The following is a 26,259-nucleotide window of genomic DNA, read 5'->3' on the forward strand; positions in this document are numbered from 1 at the left end:
GCATGATCTACCTTCAGATTGTGTGTGTGTTTGTGTGTGTACGTGCAATTTAAAAAGACAATGAAAGGCTTTTCAAATGAGTAACAACGTGCACATGTTTTTTATCTGCCCGGGCATCAGCAGCAGCACTATCAGCTGATTGGAGGAGGAACCGAACAGGAAGAGCGTGAAACTTTCTGTGACACCCAGAACTCTCTGAACCAGCCTGAGTTACACAAACAGCAACGACAGCTGAGAACTGAGTTTGCTGCGCCGCACAGAAGACAGTGAGACACACAGGTGTTTCCTAGTCAGGGACCGTTTGTCCACCATCAGCACCTCCGACAGGAGAAAGAGACGCTTCCCACTCCGACGACATCCAAATGCCCGGGCATGGACCCGAGATATGCCGTGAGAACCGAGACGTCTCTTCCTCTGTCTCCGTCGTCTCTTTACGAGAAACTCACAGCGGTGTCCCGTTACACAGGTTACAAATAAACAGAATACACCTTACCTCTTGCCTTCAGCTCCGTGTTACCATGTAACAGCAGGAAATTTGAACGAGGAGCACCAGAGACCTTAAACAGACAGAGAGAGGGAGAGAGAGAGAGAGAGAGAGAGAGAAAGAAAGCAAAAGGAGGAAGTGAGTCAACCTTGGGTGCTTCTAAGGAAGCTATCTTTTTTGACAAGGACGAGAGCATGAACAAGAAGCGTGAGAGGTGGAGAGACAAAGAGAAAGCTGAAAGGATAAAAAGGGAAAGTCCGCAGATTTGTCTTTATTTATTAAAAAACAGAACATTGCGTCATTTATGAAACTTCCCGATGCCGAAAAGGACCGAGGCTCTCCTCGTGATGCCGAATAGGGATGCTCCAATTACAACAGCCACTGTTAAAATTGGATTGTATGAGCAAATATTCCACCGACCGTATCTAACTACGGTTACAACATTTATTTTTGTAAGACTCTTATTTGTTGCAAGTTTATTTTCTTAACTAGCGGTTCTAGAATGTGTTTCGCTCGTAAAACATTGCAAAATCATTACCGGAGCAACCAAACAAACCAAGAGACAAGTTGACCATCGCACAGACGACAGGACGGCCGGAGGAACTTCTTCTTGTTTTAACGTGTCTCTCCGAACCCTCGCAGCGCAGGTACGACCTGCGTGTGCACAACTACAGCAGCTGCACAGTTCTTCCTGTCGGAGGTCAAAAAGGTCAACGGATTCGTCCACATCGGAGGGATGCAATTTCAAAACACAACATTTTCTCTCAGCCCTCGGCCTGAGCTTCTCCAGAGTGGACACCACTTGCGTCACACCATCTCGTCAATCCAACTCCCCTCACCTGCCTCTGATCACTCCCTCGTTAGTCCCTCATTACCTTCACCTGGTCCTCACGCCCTTCTCACCTGCAGCCCATCCCCTCATTAGTCCCTCACTATTTAGCTCCCTCACTTCCACTTGTCCTCTGCCAGATTGTCTTGTGTTTTTGTGCCAAGTTCTCCAGCGTTATTAGAGTATATTTGTGGCAGCGGGGGGTGTTTAAGCTCGGCTGCAGAGTGGGTGGAGCGGGGGTGTGGTTCAGGGAACGGTGTCTGATTGTCATCAGCTGGTCTGATTGTCATCAGACCAGCTGATGACAATCTGGGTTTGTGTATCTGCGAGGCTCTGTCCCCATAAAGGAGCTGGACAGGAGGAAGAGGGGAGCCATGAGCAGAGACACAGTCGGCGGTCAGAGCGCTCAAATAAAACACGTTACCAACGTTCCCTCTGGTTGCGCATTCCTTGGGGCTTAGGGGGGGGAAAACCTACCGGTGACGGCCACGAACCTGTCACACTGGAGCCAAACGTGGGACCCCTTTGAAAAATAGATTTTTTTTCTCGCCTCAAATGGAGAGCGTCGAACAAGACCCAGATCTGCCAACCCAGCATGTGATGTTGCTGGGGCAGATGCTGTGTCAGATGGCAGCAACGATGAAGGACCGGGCGGAGGCAGACCGGCAGATACTGGAGAGGCTCCTGGTCCAGGCAGAGGAGCAGACTCGGGCCCTGGAACTGCTCGCCGCCCAGACCGCGGCGGCTACACCTATCCCTTCCCCCTGGGCGGGGGTGGAGCTTAAGAAAATGACGGCGGAGGAAGACGCACAGTCATTTTGGAGACGCTCGAGACGGTGGCGGAGGCATGCGGCTGGCCAGCGGGAGTGGGCGGTGCGCCTCCTGCCCCTGCTCACCGGGGAGGCGCAGACTGCGGCCCTGGGCCTTCCCCCAGCTTCACGCCACAGTTACACGGACGTGCGGAAGGCGGTGATAGATCGGCTGGGGCTGACTCCTGAGGATCACCGGCGGCGGTTCCGCGAGACGACGATGGGGCCCGATGACCGCCATTCGCATACGCCAACGGCTGAGGGACGCCGCGACGAGGTGGCTGCAGCCCGGGAGCACAAGAGGGGCGCAGGCGGTGGCAGAACGGGCGATCCTGGAGCAGTTTGTTGGAGGGTTGCCGGCGGAAACGTCGACGTGGGTCTGCTGCCACCGCCCAACATCGCTGGAGGCCGCCGTCACGCTGGCGGAGGACCACCTGGCGGTGCACCCCGGCGGCCAGGCAGACAGCGACGGCGCACTGGCTCCGGCCAAGCCGATGCAGACCCTGACGCGACCCATACCGGCCCCAGTAAACAACGGCACCCTTCCCAACCCACAGGTAGTCCCTCAAACGCCAGGGCAGGAGTGTTGGAGGTGCAGGCAGCCCGGACACATCCGGCGGGAGTGTCCGCTGATGGAGGTGGGCCAGGTGATCCGGGTTGCCGGCTCTCCAACACCCTCCCCAGGTCCGGGAGCGACATACCGTGTACCGGTAAGAATCCAGGGGTATACATCAGGCAATGGTGGATTCCGGCTGTACATAGTCTATGATCCACCAGAGCCTGGTTCGACCAGGGGCATTGGTGGAGGCATTGTGGGTGAAGATAAGGTGTGTGCATGGGGACATTCACGAGTATCCCATCGTGTCAGTGGAAATTAGACATGGGGGTAAAAAGCATAACGTGAAGGTTGCGGTTAGCTCCGCCTTACGCACCCTTAATCTTGGGAACCGATTGGCGGGCTTTGATAAGTTAATGGGGAAGGCTGCGGGTGCGTTCACGGCAGACAGGGTCATGCGGTGTGTGCGCCGTGCTCAGCGGTGACGCGAGGTTGTCCGACACTGCAGACGGGAGGGGAACCGTGGAGCCTCCTATGGCGACTCCTCCGGCTCCCGAGTTTCACTCCATGGAAGATTTTCCACCGAGCAGTCTCGGACGATACTCTACGCTCAGCCTTTGACCAAGTGATACGAATTGATGGTCAGCTGGTGCGCCTGACGCAGCGCAGACATATCCGCACTTCACATTGATCAGGGACAGACTGTACAGAGTGAGCCGTGACACTCACACAGGGCAGGAAAGCACCCAGTTGTGGTGCAAGAGCCGCCGGGAAATGGTTTTCCAGGCGGCTCACTATAACCCGATGGCTGGTCACATGGGATATGATAAAACTCTGGACCGGATAATGAACCGATTTTATTGGCCGGGCATCCGGGCGGATGTGCGCCGTTGGTGTGCGTCCTGCCCGGAGTGTCAATTGGTAAACCCTCCGGCCATTCCGAGGGCACCTTTGCGCCCTCTGCCATTAATGGAGGTTCCATTTGAGCGAATCGCTATGGACCTCATCGGGCCATTTCACCGGAGTGCACGCGGATATCGCTTTGTGTTAGTCTTCGTGGATTACGCAACACGATACCCGGAGGCGGTGCCCTTGCGCAACATTTCTGCAAAGTGTCGCGCAGGCGCTGTTTCAGGTCATCTCCCGAGTCGGAATCCCGAAAGAGATTCTGACTGACCAGGGCACCCAGTTCATGTCAAGAACACTGAGAGAACTTTACGGGTTACTGGGCATCAAGTCTATTCGGACCAGTGTGTACCACCCACAGACCGACGGTCTGGTGGAGCGTCTGAATAAGACTTTGAAGTCCATGATCCGTAAATTTATTAATGACGATGAACGTAATTGGGATAAATGGCTTGACGCTCTGTTGTTTGCAGTACGGGAGGTTCCCCAGGCCTCCACGGGATTTTCGCCCTTTGAACTTTTGTTCGGCAGGACTCCACGGGGGGTGCTCGACCTCATTAAAGAAAACTGGGAGGAGGGGCCGAGCACCAGTAAGAACGAGATCCAACACGTCCTGGACCTGCGAGCAAAGCTCCACACACTGGGTCAGCTGTCACGTGAGAATTTGCTCCAGGCCCAGGAGCGTCAGCAGCGGCTGTACAACAGAGGTGCCAGGCTGAGACAATTCACACCGGGAGAGAAGGTACTTGTATTGCTTCCTTCTTCCAGCTCTAAACTCCTCGCCAAGTGGCAAGGGCCCTTTGTGGTCACACGGCGAGTGGGGGATGTCGACTATGAGGTGGTGCGTTCTGATAGGGGCGGCGCTACACAGACTTACCACCTCAACCTCCTAAAAGCATGGAGGGAGGCGGAGTCTGTTTCTCTGGTGTCCTCGGTATCTGAGAGAGAGGAGCTGGGGCCTGAGGTCCCAAAATCCACCAATCCGGCCTCGCTCCTTTGTGAAGACCGTCTCTCCGGGACCCAGAAAACAGACATTGCCCGGTTGCAAAAGCAGTTTGCTGATGTGTTCTCTCTCCTTCCAGGACGCACAAACCTCATAGAGCACCAGATTGAGACTCCTCCGGGCGTGACAGTGCGGTTACGACCCTACAGGTTACCTGAACACAAGAGAAAGGTGGTTCAGCGGGAATTGGCTGCAATGCTGGAGATGTGGGTAATAGAAGAGTCCCACAGTGCCTGGTGTAGTCCCATTGTTCTTGTGGTCAAGAAGGATGGGTCTATTCGGTTCTGCGTGGACTATCGCAGGGTGAACGATGTGTCACGGTTCGATGCTTACCCAATGCCCCGGGTCGACGAGCTCCTGGACCGACTGGGCACTGCGTGTTTCTTTACGACACTGGATTTAACCAAGGGCTACTGGCAGATTCCTCTGTCGCCAGAGTCTAAGGAAAAAACGGCCTTCTCCACTCCGTTTGGGTTATACCAATTCACCACGCTTCCTTTTGGGTTGTTCGGGGCCCCAGCCACCTTTCAACGCCTCATGGACCGGGTGCTGCGGCCGCACGCTGCATATGCTGCCGCCTACCTGGATGATGTGATCATACACAGCACCACCTGGGCGGAGCATGTGCAGCGGGTGGGCGCGGTGCTGGAGTCCCTGAGGCAGGCGGGGCTTACGGCCAACCCGGGGAAGTGTGCAGTTGGACGGAGGGAGGCACGGTATCTGGGGTACCACTTGGGCGCCGGGCAGGTGCGGCCTCAGGTGGACAAGACCGCCGCCATCGCAGCCTGCCCGCGGCCCAAGACGAAAAAAGAGGTGAGGCAGTTTTTGGGGCTGGCGGGCTATTACAGGCGGTTCATCCCGAACTTTGCGGAGCTGACCAGCCCCATGACTGACCTGACCCGGAAAGGTGCCTCAGATCCGGTCCAGTGGACGGAGCGGTGCCAGTTGGCGTTTGAGGAGGTAAAGCAAGCTCTCTGTGGGGAACCACTCCTCCACACACCTAACTTCTCTCTCCCTTTTACTCTGCAGACTGATGCGTCGAACAGAGGGCTGGGGGCCGTTTTGTCCCAGCAGGTAGAGGGGTTTGACCGCCCCGTGCTGTACATCAGCCGCAAGCTGTCGGAGAGGGAGGGCAGGTACAGCACGGTGGAGAAGGAGTGCCTCGCCATCCGGTGGGCGGTCGACTCCCGCGCTACTACCTCCTGGGACGCTCATTCACCCTCTGGTCGGACCACGCCCGCTCAATGGCTCCACCGCATGAAAGATACCAACGCCCGAATCACTGGTGGTATCTGGCTTTACAGCCTTTAATTTCAAGGTGATCCATAGGCCGGGGACACAGATGGTCATGGCCGACTTCCTCTCCCGCTCTCATGGGGGGGAGGGGGAGTAGGTTAGGCCGGATGTTGGCCCGGCCTAAGTCGGGCGGTGGAGGTATGTGGCAGCGGGGGGTGTTTAAGCTCGGCTGCAGAGTGGGTGGAGCGGGGTGTGGTTCAGGAACGGTGTCTGATTGTCATCAGCTGGTCTGATTGTCATCAGACCAGCTGATGACAATCTGGGTTTGTGTATCTGCGAGGCTCTGTCCCCATAAAGGAGCTGGACAGGAGGAAGAGGGGAGCCATGAGCAGAGACACAGTCGGCGGTCAGAGCGCTCAAATAAAACACGTTACCAACGTTCCCTCTGGTTGCGCATTCCTTGGGGCTTAGGGGGGGGAAAACCTACCGGTGACGGCCACGAACCTGTCACAATATTCCTAACCTGCCTGCCCTGACCTCTGACTCTCTGCCCCGCCCCTTTTTGGACTCGTTTGCTTCTTCGACTGATCTCCCGGTTTTTGACCCAGCCTGTTTCCAACCAAAGACAGTCATCTTTGTTACTCCTGTCTGAGTCGTGCTTTTGGGTCCACTCTAATAGCGCCGTGACAGAAATATCACCGATGAACTTGCGGCGCCGTCACAACCGGAAGACGTCTCGTCCGCTAAAGACGGGTTGCTCTGTCTTTGTCTCATTCTCATTAAATGGTGCGCTCGCTTTGTCCCATTGCGACGTGAGACCGTCTCACGGGATCAGCATTGAGCTCTGTGCTGACAGTCTGTCACCCTGCAGCACACGGAGCCTCTGAAGAGCTCGTCCCTCCTGGCTGAACCCTGGAGCCGGAGCCCAGATGTTGCCTCCAGTCTCCAGTCGAATATGCCAGCATCTGTATTTCTCTGTCTGGTCCCATCTACCTTTGGCTCGATCCCGATCCTCCCTCGCTCCTCTGCCATCCAGCTGGTTTCTTGGATTTAACCCTCTATTTCCTAATCAAATGCTCTTCCAGTGGAGAACGATGGGTAATGTAATGGCCTGACCTACGACCTCTTCGGCAGGTCTGCAGGCTCTGCTCACACCGAGCCGCCCGTTTTAATCCTCCCTCGATCAGCGATCCATAAATCACGTTTGTCGATGCCAGCAAGGAGAGTAAACATCTATAAATTAGCCGATTATACACACACACACGCACACACAGTTCAATGCCACCGAATAGCCAAAGGTGCAGATTCATGCTCACGGCCAGTGTTGCCTCCTCCCAGAACAGTAAACGATGAAGTACTGTTGGCTCTGTTTTCTGGCATCAGAGCGACGCGACTCGAGGCCTCTGACTCACCACATGAGGTTATTGTGTCTGCTGGTCAGATCTCACGTCTCACTTGCTCTCCAATTAACAGACACGCAATAAACAAGTTCATAGAGAGCTTTTAATTCACCATGTATCTTAGACCTTAGTTTTAAGGTGTTATAATTTGATTACACCGTAGGTGTTCCTTTTAAGGTTCACTACCTGTATGTATGAGCGCACTGACACACACACCACACTTTTACATTGGCTCACCCTTCAAAGATAAGCGTTTTGAGCTCTCGTTTATCTTTATTAGCATTCTTCTCCGACAGAGGGAGAAAGCGCATGGCTCCATCTCCAAAGACGTTCTGCAACTCACGCAAGCTTTTTCTTTATTTACTGCCAGATGATTTTCTTCTCATCGCTCCGTAATCTCCGGCTTTACTGCCACGAAAGCTTCAAGAACAGAATACAAAAGTACACGATTGCGGTAATATGAATAATAACACATTACGATTGTGTGTGTGTGTGTGTGTGTGTCACAACCCGGCTCAGGGATGTAAACAAAAAGGGGACACAGATGCCAATCAACGGTAAACAGTACTCCAGTTTATTAAGAATAATAAATATAAAGCCTAAAGCCAGCCAAACCGGCAACATCGAGGGTGGGATGGGAAGGTCAGCGTGAGTGCAAGGTGTTGTATGTAATGTATGTGCAACATGAGTGTTGAAGGGTGTAAACATGAACAAACCAAACCAAGTGTTGGGCTGGCCAACGGAGGAGAGGGCAAAACCCAAGCCCTCCAGCACAATGGGCAGCCACCATCTTATAGACCCTGGGACACACCACTGGCAGGTGTGCCCCATGGGCTTAATTGATGGTCCGGCCCCGCCTCTTAAAGGGGAGTGGCGTCACACCCCCTCCCTTAAGACAGGGACCGTAGGTCACTGAGGCTCACACTCCACGATCTCCTAATCTATCCCACCCCACAACAACAACCTACTCTGAACCTAACCTCCCAGCATCCCAGTGGAAGATAAACATAATCATACAGTTCCTATACTAAATGCTTATGGCGGACATCTAACTGATAGGGTTGGAGGAACAAACACCATCTCATCAGACGCTGGTTTGGGTTACTGCATTCACTTTCCTGTAACCTGTACCTGGTCTGAAGGTGTTGTCTGGTTTCTTTACCAACAAACAGGGTGAAGCCCAACTCTAAGCATACCATCGTCTGGTGAGGTCAGCTCCTCCTCGACCCCCCCTACCACCAGGGCTGGAGGAGGAACCGAACCCCCCACTCCAGCAGCCATCGCGACTGGCTTCACCTCTGATTCGGCAGCTAGAACAGGAGAACGGACATAGTATGGTTTTAACAGGTTGATGTGACAACTGGGTGGACCTTCTTCGGTCAGGAGTAGCAATCACATAATTCAGGTCAGAAGCTTTATGAACTACCGAGTAGGGTCCACTAAACTTTGCCTGAAAGGGAGACCCCACGACCGGCATTAGCGCAAGGACCGGGTCTCCCGGGCTAAACTCTCTGCGTTCAGCTCGACGGTCAAACAGACGTTTCATCTTCTTTTGAGAAGTCTCCAACTTCTCTTTAGCCATCTTTCCTGCTTCATACAACCTACGTCTAAAACCATTTACATAATCCAACAGGTTGACTGGGGGCGCCTGGGCCTTCCAGTCATCCTGCAACACGGCCAGGGGGCCCCGGACGGTGTGTGCAAACACTAAATCATTTGGACTGAAACCAGTACTTTCCTGGATCACCTCTCTAGCTGCTAACATTAACCATGGCAACCCCTCCTCCCAGTCTCTGTCTAGCTCAGTGCAGTAGGCCCGCAACAAGGACTTCAGAGTAGAATGAAAACGCTCTAGGGCTCCCTGGCTTTCTGGATGGTAAGCGCTAGACATCACACGTTTCACCTTGAGTTGCTTCATGATCTCTGCAAACATGTTGGACGTGAAGTTGGTACCCCTATCACTCTGTATCACTTTTGGAATACCGAAAACGGACATGAACTGCGACAACGCTTTCACTACAGCCTTGGTTGTGATGTTCCTCAGTGGATACGCAGCAGGGTATCGTACAGACTGACACATTACTGTCAACAAATAATTACTGCCAGATTTGGAGCGGGGAAGTGGTCCAACACAATCTATTATCAGATGTTGAAAAGGCTCACTGACTGCAGGGATTGGATAGAGGGGGGCAGGCTTGATAGTCTGGTTTGGCTTACCAGCCAGTTGGCATGTATGACAGGTTTTGATGTAGGCCGCAATGGTCTTCTTCAGGCCTGGCCAGTAGAAATACTTCAACACCCTGCCCCAAGTCTTCCTTACCCCTAGGTGTCCCGCAATCCCACCATGAGCAGTCTGCAACACCATCTCTCTACGCTTCAGAGGCATCACTATCTGATACAGAGCCTCCTCAGTGAACTGGTTCCCCTGCGGCAACCCGTTTCTCACCAACAGACCCTCCTGAATGAAATACCCCTGAGCAGTGCTCTCCATCTGGTCAGCAGGGAGCACCTGCTCAAAGAGCCCCTGCAAGGTGGGATCATCCTTCTGTTCCTTCCCCAGCTCACTGCGGGAAACAGACAAAGGAAAATCAGGTACAGGGAACTCCACCCCTTCGGTCTCGGTACTCACAGGCTTTTCAGTCATGAATTGGGCCCTAGCGCGTCTCACAGCACACACTGGATACACCTCTGGATTGCTCTCCACCCCGGTGGGCTCCCCCCCCAACGGCGAGGAGGTCACCCTTAGTGAAGGTGGTACATCAGGACAGATAACCTTATCAGCCAGGTTGTTACCCAAGATCACGTCCACACCCTCCACTGGCAACGAGGGGCGAACTCCCATGCTGACTACGCCTTGTACCACATTTGAGGAGAACCATAGGTTATGAAGGGGAACGGACATGACTGATAACTCCATCCCCCGAGTCAACACACTACGCCCCGGTTTCAGATTTTTTGGAGAAGGGCAGCACAGACTCAGAAATAAAGGATTCCAAAGCCCCGGTATCCCGCAGGATTCGTACGGGTACTTTGACATCGTCTCCCACCAACAATACATGCCCCTCTGTAATATATCTTAGATACCCAGGATCAGGTTCAGAACACGGCCCAGCCTGCGCCGGCACCGCCACGGTATTGACGGCCAGCTGAGCAGCCACGGCCGCCGGTTTGGTAACGTCACGTACCGCAGCAATCACATCTGCTCTAACATCGCTAATGGACACGGTCAACAAAGTAGGCCTCACCTGCCGAGAACCTGACTGGCCCTTAAATTTCGATTTGAGTACTGGACACTCATTCTTCCAATGACCAGTCTGCAAACAATAGTGACAAACCCCACTACTGTCAGAACCACCTCGTGAGGCAGACTCTCCCTCTGACCCCTTAAACTGGCGATTAGGTCTACTGAAAGGAGTCTCCTGTTGGCGAGTACCGAATGATACCTCACCCCGTGCCCGCTCACCAAACGGACCCGTATTGTGGTTCAGCACATACTCGTCTGCCTTCACTGTAGCTGTAGCAATAGTCTTCACACCCTGATCAGTGAGATGTGTGGCTATACACTCATGAAGGGTGTTTTTGAATTGCTCCAACATTATTAGTTCACGCAAATTCTCCAGTGTATCCACATGAGCTGCTGTACACCAGCGATTGAACTGGGTAACCAGCCCCCTCCCAAATTCAACATGGTTTTGCTGGTCCTTCCTTCTCATCGAACGAAACCGTTGACGGTACGCCTCGGGTATAAGCTCATATGCCCTCAACACTGCATCTTTAACAGTAACGTAATCTCGGCACTGTGTGAAACTTAATGCAGAGATGGCTTCTTGACCCTTTCCTGTTAACACACATTGTAACAGCAATGTGCGGTCTGCATCAGACCAGTTACGAATCTCGGCTACCCGTTCAAACACTAAGAAAAAGGAATCTGGATCGGATTCATTGAATTTAGGACATAACCGTAAACTGTGACTGATGTCAACCGAAGCAGGTGAAGACACCGGAGGGGCGGCAGTAATCTTCCCCTCTTTAATCAAATCAAGCCGGTAGACTTCTACCTTCAGTCGTTCCTGCTCTAGTTCCTTCTGTTGTTCTAGCTTTTCTTGCTCCATCCTCTCCTGAAGCTTCAGCTTTTCAATCTCCATCTCCGCCTTCCATTTATCCCGCTGCATTTGCAACTCCAACAATTCCTTTTGCTGTTCGAAAGTCAATACCGCCACAGCACCAGTCGTGGCGGGGTCCGCTTTCTCCTCGTCCTGGAGAACGCCTGACTCAATTAGTGCAACCCTCACCACCGATTTAACAGTTACTTTACTCCTACCACTGGCAACAACGATTTTATAATGTTTAGCCAGCTCTAACAATTGGTCTTTAGTAAAGCCATCTAACAGCTCATCAAAAGGCTGTTTCACAAAATCCTCAATGCTAGCCATTTCATTCAATGTATCAACTCAAAATATCAACTTGTAACTCAATTTAAACAAACAGGGATGTCCGAGAAAATAACAAACTTTTCGCACTTGCCCCCCTCCTACTGGCGAACACACCAGACCAGGTATGTGGGCCCCAACAAACACAGCAGCAACAAGGAAGGGAATAATTGAGCAGTGGAGCAGTTCCCACCTGGCTAACTGCCTGTCCAATCTCTAACTGTCTTACTATCTTCGTGTGATATTGAGGGCGGGACCAATTAAGCACCAAACTCCAGAGCCCGGTTAACCCCCAGCAAGCTGATTGCTACCTAGACAGCCCTGGAACGTGTGCCCGAGCTAGGCTCTAACCCCCTCACACACAAAAACAACAAACTAAAACAATAAACACCTGAACCGTGGGAAAATGTTGCTCCACGTACTCACCCCTCCCGGTGCACCCTAGAGAACAGACCACCTTCCCCGGCCTGATGAGCCACCAGCAAGCCACAATCAAGCATGCAGATGCACCAACAAAATTGGTAACTCAGGTGCAGCCCCAAGCTTTCCCCTCTCCACTAAAAGCAAGAAAAGGAAATGTTAACGACATGAAACAATTCACAACAATCAAAGTCAACTAACTGCATCTGTATCCCCAAAGGTAACCAATTAACCAACCAATCAAAATTATCCTTTACACAAAAGATCCCGGACGAGCCCCCACTTGTCACAACCCGGCTCAGGGATGTAAACAAAAAGGGGACACAGATGCCAATCAACGGTAAACAGTACTCCAGTTTATTAAGAATAATAAATATAAAGCCTAAAGCCAGCCAAACCGGCAACATCGAGGGTGGGATGGGAAGGTCAGCGTGAGTGCAAGGTGTTGTATGTAATGTATGTGCAACATGAGTGTTGAAGGGTGTAAACATGAACAAACCAAACCAAGTGTTGGGCTGGCCAACGGAGGAGAGGGCAAAACCCAAGCCCTCCAGCACAATGGGCAGCCACCATCTTATAGACCCTGGGACACACCACTGGCAGGTGTGCCCCATGGGCTTAATTGATGGTCCGGCCCCGCCTCTTAAAGGGGAGTGGCGTCACAGTGTGTCATTCCCTGACCCTCAGGTTGTGGCATAGTGATACATATTATAAGAGTATTAATTGTGAGACGTCATAAAGCTCTTTGAAACAAGAGTTAAACTTTTTAATTTTATTAAATGATTTACACTGGAAGTTGATTTCTCTCTCGAACAGCGTTAAACATATATTGGGTTTTCGTGTGTGTGTGTGTATGTGTGCCGACACGCACAACATCCAGTAAAAAGGAAAGTCGGCCTTTTCCCTCGGCCCCTCCACACATTGGCCGCGAGGCCGGGAACGACTGCAGCGGTTTTCATTTTCACCCACTGTGCAGAAATCGAGGCGCATTTATGAGCCGAGAAGGGCTGGATGAGAAATCAGAAGGATGGGTTCCAGCTGGCGTTACACAACTGCTAAAAACAAACAAATCCTCCCCCGGCTGGAACGGGTTCTCCATAAAGAAGAGAGGAGCGCTTCATTCTGACGAGCTGAGTCTCCGTCTGTCTTCGGACGTGCCGCCGCAGTCACAAACTCGGCGTCCACCTCGAGGTGGAAACTCGCTGATGTTGTTGTTCCTGACATCCTCGCACAGCTTGAGAGAATTGATTGAAATGACATTTAAAATTGTTTTTTTAATTGTTTTATTCATTAAAGTGTTTTGAAGACTTGAGGCTGTGCGTTAATTCAATATGACAATTTACCGTCCTTTTAATGGAATAGCAGTGTGATGACATCACACAACTCCATCACCTAAATTGATAAGAACAAGCACATACCAACTCTAATTAGCTCCAGCTCTACAGTCAGCTACCCTGCACAGAGAGATGCTACGAGTTGTTTGCAGACACACACTTGTTCAGTACATGCAGTGAATGGAATAGAAAACCCTTTTCCCTTTCCCGAGTCAATCAATGGAAAATAAAGAAACGTCCCTCTTCCTCTTCGGGAGGAGACGTCAACGAAAAGAAATGTGCTCGTTCAGCCAAACCCTCGCCGGTCTGTTCTGCCAAAGACGATCTGGGACACCGAGAGCTTCAAAACGGGGAGAGAGAGGTGAAGGGAGCCCAAACTATCTCAGGAGCAGACATCCTCCTCCTCCTCCTCCTCAACTTCAACTTACAACTTTAGCCGTGCAGGCGGCAGCAAGAGCACTACAATCCCTCGTGGCCCTTAATCCTCCTCCTCATCATCATCATTTCATTCAGCTTGTAACAAGCCCAGTGCGTCATTCGCCGTGTGTTTCTCCGTGGTTCCCCGGTGGCTCTCAGAACACGTCTGCGTGTTCGTTGAGCTCCGACGTCAACGAAGAGAAGTTAAACACAAACTGGAAGAACCGCCATTCATCAGCGCACGCACTTCCTGTTAGGAAACTGAAGTGCCACCCGCCATTCAACGCAACCTCAGCGCTCTCCTTCACGCCAAAGCCCCGTGAGCACAGGAACAGGCGGTTCACACACAGGAACAGGCGGCGCACACACAGGAACAGGCGGTTCACACACAGGAACAGGCGGCGCACACACAGGAACAGGCGGTTCACACACAGGAACAGGCGGCGCACACACAGGAACAGGCGGTTCACACACAGGAACAGGCGGCACACACACAGGAACAGGCGGTTCACACACAGGAACAGGCGGCACACACAAGGGAACAGGCGGCTCACACACAGGAACAGGTGGTTCACACACAGGAACAGGCGGCGCACACACAGGAACAGGCGGCTCACACACAGGAACAGACGGCGCACACACAGGAACAGGCGGCGCACACACAGGAACAGGCGGCTCACACACAGGAACAGGCGGCTCACACACAGGAACAGGTGGTTCACACACGGGAACAGGCGGCGCACACACGGGAACAGGCGGCACACACACAGGAACAGGTGGCTCACACACAGGAACAGGCGGCTCACACACAGGAACAGGCGGCTCACACACGGGAACAGACGGCACACACACGGGAACAGACAGCTCACACACGGGAACAGGCGGCACACACACGGGAACAGGCGGCGCACACACATGAACAGGCGGCTCACACACAGGAACAGGCGGCTCACACACAGGAACAGGCGGCACACACAGGAACAGGCGGCTCACACACAGGAACAGGCGGCGCGCACACAGGAACAGGCGGCGCACACACAGGAACAGGTGGTTCACACACAGGAACAGGCGGCGCACACACAGGAACAGGCGGCTCACACACAGGAACAGGCGGCGCACACACAGGAACAGGCGGCGCACACACAGGAACAGGCGCACACACAGGAACAGGCGGCACACACATGAACAGGCGGCTCACACACAGGAACAGGCGGCTCACACACAGGAACAGGCGGCGCACACAGGAACAGGCGGCACACACACAGGAACAGGCGGCACACACACAGGAACAGGCGGCTCACACACAGGAACAGGCGGCGCACACACAGGAACAGGCGGCGCACACACAGGAACAGGCGGCGCACACACAGGAACAGGCGGCTCACACACAGGAACAGACGGCGCACACACAGGAACAGGCGGCGCACACACAGGAACAGGCGGCGCGCACACAGGAACAGGCGGCGCGCACACAGGAACAGGCGGCACACACAGGAACAGGCGGCACACACACAGGAACAGGCGGCACACACAGGAACAGGCGGCTCACACACAGGAACAGGTGGTTCACACACAGGAACAGGCGGCTCACACACAGGAACAGGCGGCGCACACACAGGAACAGGCGGCACACACACAGGAACAGGCGGCGCACACACAGGAACAGACGGCGCACACACAGGAACAGGCGGTTCACACACAGGAACAGGCGGCGCACACACAGGAACAGGCGGTTCACACACAGGAACAGGCGGCGCACACACAGGAACAGACGGCTCACACACAGGAACAGGCGGCGCACACAGGCAGCCATGCTGCATACCATGCTGCAGCCCGTCCCGTGGGGTGGTGTAAAGGACCCCTCTGGGGCCCGTCCCGTGGTAATGGATGTTTGTAAATTCTCATTTCCATAAGGATAGACCTGTAACTTGTTTACTTTTGTTTGTTTACAGCCTTGAGAACCACCTGTTTCCTAACAGCGGTTGCTTTCATGAGGAGTTGAAAATGAAATTGTGATTATCATCTGTATTTACCACCAGTAAAGGACCACTGTGGTGCTTCTGCACATCTTCTGAATTCCTCCACCCTTTACTGACTATTTGCCAACGCAGCATTTTGGGCCGATGGATTCATAGTTCAGTTTATTCCAACACAGTAAATTAACGTGTTTTTATTCTATGGTTAACAGGTATGCAACACTTGTAGATTTAAAGACTATGAAATACAGACTAAAAGCAGGATCAAACCTAAACATAACGTCATGCTGAAATATAGTACCGTCATGTTATGGGAACATGGAGCCACGGTGATCAGGAGCTTTAGAGCTGATTTAGTGTAGTGGGAAAACACGGCGCACACCAGCCTGCTCCCGTAAAAACAATGGCTTTCCACAAGGTGGGGGGGGGGGGACAAGGTCTCAGGGTCTTAATCAAGATAAGGAGCTGACCCTTCCGGATGAAGGAGAGAGGACTTCTTCTTTGAAGTTCTCGTACAAACCAGACTCACTTGTTTGCCCGGGGCTTGGGGGCCGGATGTCGCGCGAGGACGGCCGTGACGCGCTCAGAGCTTCCTGAGAAGCTGTGTCACAACCTTCCTCATTACAAGGAATAAAACAGATAAAAGTCATTTTGAGTCAGAGTATTAATTTCTCCTTTTCCAGATTGACAGATAACATCTTCCACTACAATCAGCTTGATATAAAACCAGTTTAGTTTAGCGTGCATGTACTAAGGATGTCTCTCTCTCTAAAAAACAAATGGTTTAAATCCTTTGATTTAATTCCTACTAATGAAGGAATGCTTTGATGCCTTCACAAACAGATTCAAAGAGACGATCCACCCCGTGCCCTCTGCTGCCGGATTACCAAAGTATTACTCCGCGGCGTTTGACAGTATAAACAGGCCGACACGAAAAATGGCAATAAAAGAATCGACCACTCACGTGATCCGTGACACGGCGTCCATGTTCACGTAGCGGTTCTGGGTTTAACGTGACGTGGACACATTTACACACGACATTAGTTGTAATTCTTTCTGTGCCGACATTAGGTGAAGCCAGCGTCTATTATTCTGTCGTTGCATAAATTATTATTAGGTTTTATTTGGGACACTACAGCGTAGTGGGCCTGGGGGTCTATTCTACATGGTCTTGACAGTCAAGAGACAATGTATCCACCTCCCAGTCGTTCGCCCGAAAATGAATATTAAATAAAAAGAGAACGGCAATTTGAGATACAGAAATAGTCCAGTGGGCTGATTTTAAGAATATCACGTCAAAATCCAGTTTACTCAGGTTTCATCAGCAAAAAGTTCACCGACCTCCAGAGTTTACTGTCCTCGACTACATCGCCATTTCACCCAGATCGGTCTCACACACACACACACACACACACACTTTTCCATGAATCGCCCGATACATAAAGAAGGCAAACTGCCAGTGGATGGATGGCTGCTTCTGCTGTACTACAGGCCGTCTCATTGGCTGGCGACATGATTCTCTGCGGAGGATAATCTTGATTTCTCTTTGGTGTCCATTGCATCTACTCACTTATGAAATAGGTTGATAAGTGGAGGGATCTGGTCGTCATATGTGTCAGTAACCTGTATGTTAATCATAGCTTCAGTGGTGTCATCAGTACAAAGGCAACAATTCATGCATGATGAAACGTAAACACTAGCAATTACAGGCCATGCACGGTAAACATGCTTTAAACGAGACAAAGAGCAGATACATCTGCATCATGTGGTTGGTCAAGAACAAATAAATCCATTCTAAGATCAAGTCTGTATTAGTGACTTTATTATGTTACCGACGCGTGTGTGTTTATCCGGAAGCCAAATGAAACCCGTTGTGAACTCGAAGGTGTTCTGATCTCGACCCCGGCGATCGGAGTTTGCGGTGAAAGGAAAAGATTGAACCAAACGGGAGTCGGGGCCAGACGTGGCTGATAATCACAGAACTCTATTTGACGAGTAAAGCGGCTCCCTTGTTTGCTCTCGGCCTGCTCCCTCCCTCCCTCCATCTCTTCCACAGCCCAGCCGCTCCAGGACAGAAGCTGTGCCTTACCCCCCTCCCCCCCCCCGGGCCGGTGGTTATAAGTGACATCTTAGTGTTGCCCTGCAGTGTGTGAATGAAGCGCACAACTTACTGCAACGGCGGCCCATTCATTGATATGTTTTAAATAAAGAGACCCAGATTTAGAAGCTGGTCAACATTACGGGCCGTCCAAGTGACGTCTGAAAAGATCAACTAGAGCGTTATGACGATATGTTTGCGTGTAATCTTGAATGTCAATACATTTCAATGATCTACAGACGTTTTTACAGCAATATAAAATAGGTGTAAAATCGACCAGTCACTCGCTGCAGCCACACGTTACGCTGCATTGTGTGCCATCTGGATTGCACTTAAATCACTTGGCCATTTCCACACACACACACACACACACACACACACTTTGGGCTGATTTAGTCATGTAAACGTTGCATTGATCTATCCCCAATCGAATCAAATCGATTCTGTACATCCGCGGCAATAAACCAGACCCACGGTTCACACTTGATTAAAATGTCGAATCGATTTTACAGCTGCTACTCAGAACAAAACAAAGGTGGTCTGTATGAAGCAACATGGATCATCAACAAATGGCAATTGTTATCGGCGGGCACAAAAACCCCGAAACGGGGAGATCCTGATCACGAGTTTGACCTGCACCTCCAGGTGCGGAGGAGAGGAAAAAGGCATCAAACATATCAAACTGGTGACGGAGGGTCAAACAAGTGTCACTGGATTCCCGTTGACCGCAATAAGAAAAAACAACAATCAAAGAAGAAGAAGTCGAAATGGGAGACTTGTTGTGACGGAGGAGCACATGACCAGCAGCACAAAGGACAGACGACTATAAAAGGGTCTTTGTGCGGTGCAACCTGCCCCGAGGTCCTGTTGCTCCACCCACATCCCATCACGCCGTCATCATCAGGAAGCTCGCTCATTAGCGCAGGAAAGTGCTGTGTGTGTGTCTCTGTGTGTGTGTGTGTGTCGGTGGTGTGACATATGGTACTTTCTCACATTTTAATGTGAAAAGACATAAACTATAGCTCACAAGACTGAACTCGATGGGCAAATCAAATTGTGCCTCGACATCGTTTCCCTGCGAGTGTTTCCCACCAGACGAGGCTGAAGGAGGGTCGTGGCCGTCATCGTGACGTCCTCGCGTGAGCACCACGCACTAATTGTTGAGCCGTCAGTGGCGTGACGGTCAAAGTGGAGAGATAGAAGAAGCCCTTCTCTTGTATTGTGCCCTGACACTCAGACACGACTCATGCAGCGCGACCGGCCGACTGTAATCGTGTAGCGAGGAGAGACGAGCCTCCACAAGCCCCCCGGTAGTCCGATACCCACAGGATGCTCTGGCTGCGATGATGAGACCCCACGAATAGGTCAAGTCTGTGATAGACACCTGTAAGTTTCAACACACTCGCTAACTACCGAGTACTTCCTGTAAAAAAGTACTCTGTGCAAGATCTGGCCAGAATATTTCACTTAAACATTCAAATAACTCAGGAGATTATAATTGTATTATACCACAAGAGGCGCTAGTGAGTCACTGCAGCGTCCAGCCTGCCCTCAGCCCAATGGATGAAGAAGTGGAGCTGCACTGAGCCGGGCTTTGAAGATTATTTTACTTTGTGGTCAAATACTGGAAGTACATAATTCGCACAACTAAAACCCGGCTGTGTGCCGTACGATTCAAAGGGTCGTTCTTACATCATTTTATCCAGTTAGACATCTGTGTGAAACTGTCATCATGAGCGTATGAATTCCTGAGCATAGGCCAGAAACAGTGACCTTTGACCTTTTATCTTTGAGTCCTAAGTGGACGTTACATTCCCTCCAAGCATTCCTAAGATATATGGATGCACAATCTGAAAACAACAACATGTCGCCGGCACAGAGGCATAGTTAAAAAAACTTAAAATTGTGATGACTGTTAAATTCTGAAATATTCAATTACATTTTAATGAATTCGATTCAATTCTTGATTTCTGAACATCGTGTGTGTGTTGGTTGTGTACTCACCACGGTATGAAAGCCTCTGCTCTAGAGTAACAATGAGTACAGTTTACGGTAAACACACACACATTATCATTATTCTCACAGACTGCACAAATACATATTTCCAAAGCTAGCAGCCTGTTGCTGAGAGAAAATGAAGTTATTACTCATAAGCTCACAGCGGTCGCCTCTGGGAACGTGAGACTTACGCATCCTCATGGTGTGATTGCTAACGAACCTCCTGGGGGGGGCAGAGCAGACGAAGAAAGAAACACGGACTCAGAGGTGAAATCCTGCTTCAATAGATTTTCTTTTATGAAACAATGAGACAAAAAGGAGACAAAGCATCTGCATGTCGCTGCATGTGAGATACACAGTGGGCGTCCATTAATCTGCGGTGTTGTCTGTATTGGACTCGTGAAAAGTCATCAGTCGCGGCCCAAGTACTGTAATAATGCAAAAGTCCGCTTCTCGCCAAGCGTGATCCAAATGCAATCCAATTTGACCCGGGATGCATCGGGGGTGATCTGTGCGTGCTATGGACAGCCGATATCCCAGAATGCATTTCGCACTAGCATGAGGGAACAACGACAGGAAGTTGACATTTCTAAATACTGCTGTTGTTGAGTCTGTAATATTGGGATGTTTTCAGGCCAGAAGTTAGTAGTTTAAGCATCAAAACTGTGGTCTGTTTGTTGAGATTCAGCACTTAAATATATACGCCGACGATGACGGAGATTTGAGGTTCTGTTCGCTAGACCGGAGAGACTCGCAGCACCGGGGGGGGTCAGCGCTCGGTGTGGCCACCGAGAGCAGCCTAATCAGTCCAAACTCCAAAAGTACATAATTATTAGCGTGTCTTGTGCAGCAATGTCTGTTCTTCTGTATATTTGTTTGTGTTGTTACCTGGGCAGGTACGGCACAGTTATGAACTTTAGCACCAGATGGGCAAAGATAGAATATGTCAGCAGCTCCAGAAGAGGAAAAGAAGACAAGTTGGATTGAAATGAAGAGATACAGGTCAAATGAAACAGTGCTGTGAAAAATAACACGTTAACTCAGTTAATAAAATTACAGGTTTAACTAGTTGTTGTTTTTTTACGCATTTAACGCATGCGCAGAATTACAGGGTGACGGGTGGAGATTCCCCCTGTTATAATAGTAGGGGAAACACTGGAGTTGATAAGCGTGTCTTCTTGTCTGATCAATACGCAACTGTGAGGTGCGCGAATGGACCGAGTGGCCAGCTGCTGATCACTCACTCAACGAACAGACGGTGGGAGCACCGAAGACCCATTTTGACCCAGGAAAAACCCTTAATGTATATATGGGATTAATCCACAGAAACCTGTGATTAACCTGATAAAAAATTTTTATCGTTTCACAGCCCTAATACATACACATATGTATATATATATATACATACATACACATATATATATATCCATATATCCATATATACACACACTTACATATACATATAAATACATATATACACATACATACATATATTTATATATACACATATATACACTACCGTTCAAAAGTTTGGGATCACTTAGAAATGACCTTATTTTTCAAAGAAAAGCATTGTTTTTTTCAATGAAGATAACATTAAATCAATCAGAAATACACTCTATACATTGTTAATGTGGTAAATGACTATTCTAGGTGGAAACGTCTGGTTTCTAATGAAATATCTCCAGAGGTGTATAGAGGCCCATTTCCAGCAACTATCACTCCAGTGTTCTAATGGTACATTGTGTTTGCTAATCGCCTTAGAAGACTAATATCTGATTAGAAAACCCTTGTGCAATTATGTTAGCACAGCTGAAAACAGTTATGCTGGTGATATAAGCTATACAACTGGCTTTCCTTTGAGCTAGTTGATTATCTGGAGCATCACATTTGTGGGTTCGATAAGACTCTCAAAATGGCCAGAAAAAAAGAACTTTCATGTGAAACTCGCCAGTCTATTCTTGTTCTTAGAAATGAAGGCTATTCCATGCGAGAAATTGCAAAGAAACTGAAAATTTCCTACAGTGGTGTGTACTACTCCCTTCAGAGAACAGCACAAACGGGCTCTAACCAGAGCAGAAAGAGAAGTGGGAGGCCCCGGTGCACAACTCGGCAAGAAGACAAGTACATTAGAGTCTCTAGTTTGAGAAATAGATGCCTCACAGGCAGTGGCGGCTGGTGAAATTTTTTTTGGGGGGGGGCGCAGTTTAAATAGCACTCAACAATGAGAAAAGAGGTTTTGATTAGTGGAATATTGTAAAAAAAAGCTTTATTTTCAAGAACACAGCTCAACACAACACAATAAATACTATCAACACAACACACTGTAACTTGAGAGGTTCAGAGCAGCTTTAGAAACATTGGTTTGTCAGGGGTCAGAGGTAAAAAAATAAATTCACACCACCCTCACATGAAAGAGAACGCTCAAGAGATAGTCAGAAATTGATCACATGTTACATTGGGTGTTTGAGAGAGAAAACTCACTCAAAGAAAAGAAAAGCTCTCCTCTTTAAAAAGTTGGCAAACTTCAATAACTCTGGTTAAAGTCAATCATGTATGTCTGTAACCAGCCTGTTTATCTATTTCTGTGTGTCTGTTTTCAGAACTTCTTCGTTCTTTGCTGCCCTTCTGAGTTCCTCTCTGCTCTGCTGCTCAAACAGGGTTAGCTTCATGCTGTTAGCATGTTAGCTCCATGCCTCAGCTAGAGCTAGATAACAACTGTCCTGCTCTAACATTTTTACGCAGCAGTCCCATCCTCCCCCCCCTCCTGTAGTTTCCAGAGTCAACAGACATGGGGAAAGGAGAACAACAGACAGGGGAAATTTAACAGCGACAGCCACTACAGCTCTGGCTGAGGAGCACCCGCTAGCAACCTGCTCCTCAGCTCGTGGCTGAGCTGGCTGAGGAACATCCGCCTCTGATTGGCCAATCAATCCAAATATCAAAATTCATATCATTGGCCAACCAATGAGATTTAATTTTGTGCCCCATTCACGTTTCACAACGAACATCGTCCAATGAGAAGCTGAACGACTGGCTCGTTTGTATGCGCCTGCACACACACCGGGCCACACATATTAAGGGCTTTTTGATAATGAGTGGCGAGCGTGAATATTTTATATTTTTTTATATTTTTATATTTGCTTACAAGTTGTTGACAGGCATTTAAATGATTTGTCATACAACATATTTTTTTTAATATTTTTTTTTTTTAATTTTTTTTTTTTCATTATTTTTTTTTTTTCGCTGCTCACAGGTCCTCAACTGGCAGCTTCTTTAAATGGTACCAAAACGCCAGTGTCAACGCCGACAGTGAAGAGGCGACTCCGGGATGCTGGCCTTCTAGGCAGAGTGGCAAAGAAAAAGCCATATCTGAGACTGGCCAATAAAAAGAAAAGATTGGTATGGGCAAAAGAACACAGGCATTGGACAGAGGAAGATTGGAAAAAGGTGTTCTGGACAGATGAATCCAAGTTTGAGGTGTTTGGATGACACAGAAGAACATTTGTGAGACGCAGAACAGGTGAAAAGATGCTGGAAGAGTGCCTGACACCATCTGTCAAGCATGGTGGAGGTCATGTGATGGTCTGGGGCTGCTTTGGTGCTGGTAAAGTGGGAGATTTGTACCAGGTAAAAGGGATTTTAAATAAGGAAGGCTATCACTCCATTTTGCAACGCCATGCCATATCCTGTGGGCAGCGCTTGATTGGAGCCAATTTCCTCCTCCAACAGGACAATGACCCAAAGCACACCTCCAAATTGTGCAAGAACTATTGAGGGAAGAAGCAGGCAGCTGGTATGCTGTCTGTAATGGAGTGGCCAGCACAGTCACCAGATCTCAACCCCATTGAGCTGTTGTGGGAGCAGCTTGACCGTATGGTCCGCAAGAAGTGCCCATCAAGCCAATCCAACTTGTGGCAGGTGCTTCAGGAAGCGTGGGGTGACATTTCAACAGATTACCTCAACAAATTAACAGCTAGAATGCCAAAGGTCTGCAATGCTGTAATTGCTGCAAAAGGAGCATTCTTTGACGAAAGCAAAGTTTGAAGAAAAAAATTAATACTTCAAATACAAATCATTATTTCTAACCTTGTCAATGTCTTGACTATATTTTCTATACATTTTGCAACTCATTTGATAAATAAAAGTGTGAGTTTTCTTGGAAAACACGAAATTGTCTGGGTGATCCCAAACTTTTGAACGGTAGTGTATATATACACATACATACATGCAAACCGATCTCTCAGTCGGTGAGCAGTGGGATCAGTCGGGGGTCCACATTGCCGCCTGGAATCCGATACGACACGCCCCCCCCCCCCCCCCCCCCCCCCGAGTGTGGCAGGTGAAGCTTCTCAGCACGCGGGACGTCTCTTTGTGCAACTTCATGCACAAGTTTTCGGTAACACGCGCGCCTCGCTTCGCCAGTGATGACATGTTGCAATGGTGGCCTTTTGCAACCTGGTGAGAGCGACAGACTATTTAAAGGAGCCGGCTTGGTACAGAAAAGGCTGCGATATCTTTTTCACTCTATTGTGATCATCAGTTTGACATCCACAGAGAAACTCAGAGTGTCCCTATCCATTTATGAAAACTAAGATGTCACTTTCTACACTTGCATTCACCAGTTCTCCTGTGATTAAAACAGTGAAATATGAATAGCGACAATAAAAAAAAGTATCGCGAGTATTCCACAACGAGTTGCACTTAATGAAATGCTGAACAAAGCAAGATGCACACGCACCACATGGCGTCACTCGGTGCTTCGTGGAGGGATTGAGTGGCTCTGACACATCTGTAGTGGTGTTCTCTCTCCTCCCCGTCAGCGGGACCTCATTGTGCTCAGCTGGCCTCAGACACCCCGCCCTAAACCCCTTCCACTGCAGCCAGAGCTCCAGCAGCCAATGATCTGCTTTGTTTGCCCGGCTCACGCTCTCCAACCATCTGGACACAGAAAAAAAAACCCGTCTGAGAGCAAGTCGAGGTATTTGAGGTGAGCGAGGCAGCAGCAGCCCGAATGTGAAAAGGAAACCTGTGCTTTGGCTTTGAAGTTATTTTCACGTGCAAGAACTTGATCTGTTGTTGGTTCACGAGCCTCTCGGGCTTCGTCTCGGACGCTTCGGTGCAGAGCAGGTCACTTGTGCCGTGGCCAAAATAAACCGCCGGGACGATATTCATCCGCCAGAATGAACGACTTCGAACCCACAGAACCTTTCAGTCCACCTCCATGTCTCGTATGTAAAGTATGAACCTCGCCACCGGGGCTGTCCTACTCTCGGTCAACTGACCCTCGTAACAGTTTGTCCACGAATCGATCAGTTACGTAAAAGAAAAGAGAAAGAAGACAAATCAACTCGAGAAACCGGAGTCTAAGGAGACCAAATCGTCCGATTAGTCAAGCGATCTCCTGAGAGGGAGGCTGCCCTATTTGTAACCTGCATTCTGTGGACAGTGCACTATAAATAGATATCTGTTAAGGTACTGAAATAAACGCAGAGCACACAGAGGTGAAACAGCAACCGCGTACTGTTTGCTCATGGGCATGAAGCAACAGATGCAAACCGGGGACACGAGCGAACAGCTGAGCTCCGTTGGGTCGTCTGCAGTCGAGGCGATCCGCCGCACTGATATCCCCAAATGCATGTTATGTTTTGTTTTGCCCAAGGAACTACAGATAGTTTGCCGATAAATTATTGCTGACCATACATAAATCATAGGGATGATTTCCTGCCTCACAGACATCCTTTGCAGTCAACTGATGTATACAGTCGCTGAGTTGTAAAGCATGCTGGAGATAAGTAGATTTTTCTCGTAAATTGTTATCGTTAAAATAAAAAGGGGCGCCCTTGAAGGCACCACAAAAAGAGGTTTTGAACAGTACCTGCTTGTAAATGCATTACCTTATAAGCATGTTGTAACACCTGTTTAAGGTCACAGAGTACGAACAGTATCTCCAACTTATAGCCAAGCGTATAAAGTTCACAGGATTCTCTCCCTCGGGGGGTCGACTTCCTGCTTCCTGTGATTTCCTCCCAATTGGAGCTACACAACAACAAAGCTGCAGGGAATGGTCTGTCATTATCTTCAAAATGTCACACAGACGGTCGACAGTCGCTTCTAACACCTCACAGTCACTTTCTATATTATACGGTAGTGTCACGCGTCTCAGTATTTAAAGCAGTTCCTTCTTATCGGCTTTGTCTGCAACGCTAAAAAAAAACACTGAGCTTCGCTTTTTACTTCTGGATGTTAAATTTGACATTTGATGCACGTACGGAGGACGTCTCGGTGTGAATTTATTCGGCTGCACGTATGAGTGCATCCGCAGTGTCGCCTATGGCGAGCCAGTGGGTGACATTATATAAA

The 26,259-nt window shown here is 49.6% G+C and overlaps 1 protein-coding gene across 2 annotated transcripts in view; it reads right to left on the bottom strand.

The window, feature by feature from the left end:
• The window catches only part of stat5a (signal transducer and activator of transcription 5a), a 67,031-nt gene that overhangs the window by 20,049 nt on the left and 20,723 nt on the right, over positions 1-26,259 (bottom strand). Inside the window, exon 2 of one of the 2 annotated variants that reach the window (XM_056406483.1) lies at positions 494-557. The exons of the other annotated variant lie outside the window; for it this stretch is intronic. The gene's annotated coding sequence lies outside the window, so the exon portion shown is untranslated. The remainder of the gene's footprint in view (positions 1-493; positions 558-26,259) is intronic. 2 annotated transcript variants of the gene reach the window in all.

The sequence above is a fragment of the Pseudoliparis swirei genome, chromosome 23 (assembly GCF_029220125.1).
Source record: "Pseudoliparis swirei isolate HS2019 ecotype Mariana Trench chromosome 23, NWPU_hadal_v1, whole genome shotgun sequence".
In the NCBI taxonomy this organism is placed as follows: Eukaryota; Metazoa; Chordata; class Actinopteri; order Perciformes; family Liparidae; genus Pseudoliparis; species Pseudoliparis swirei.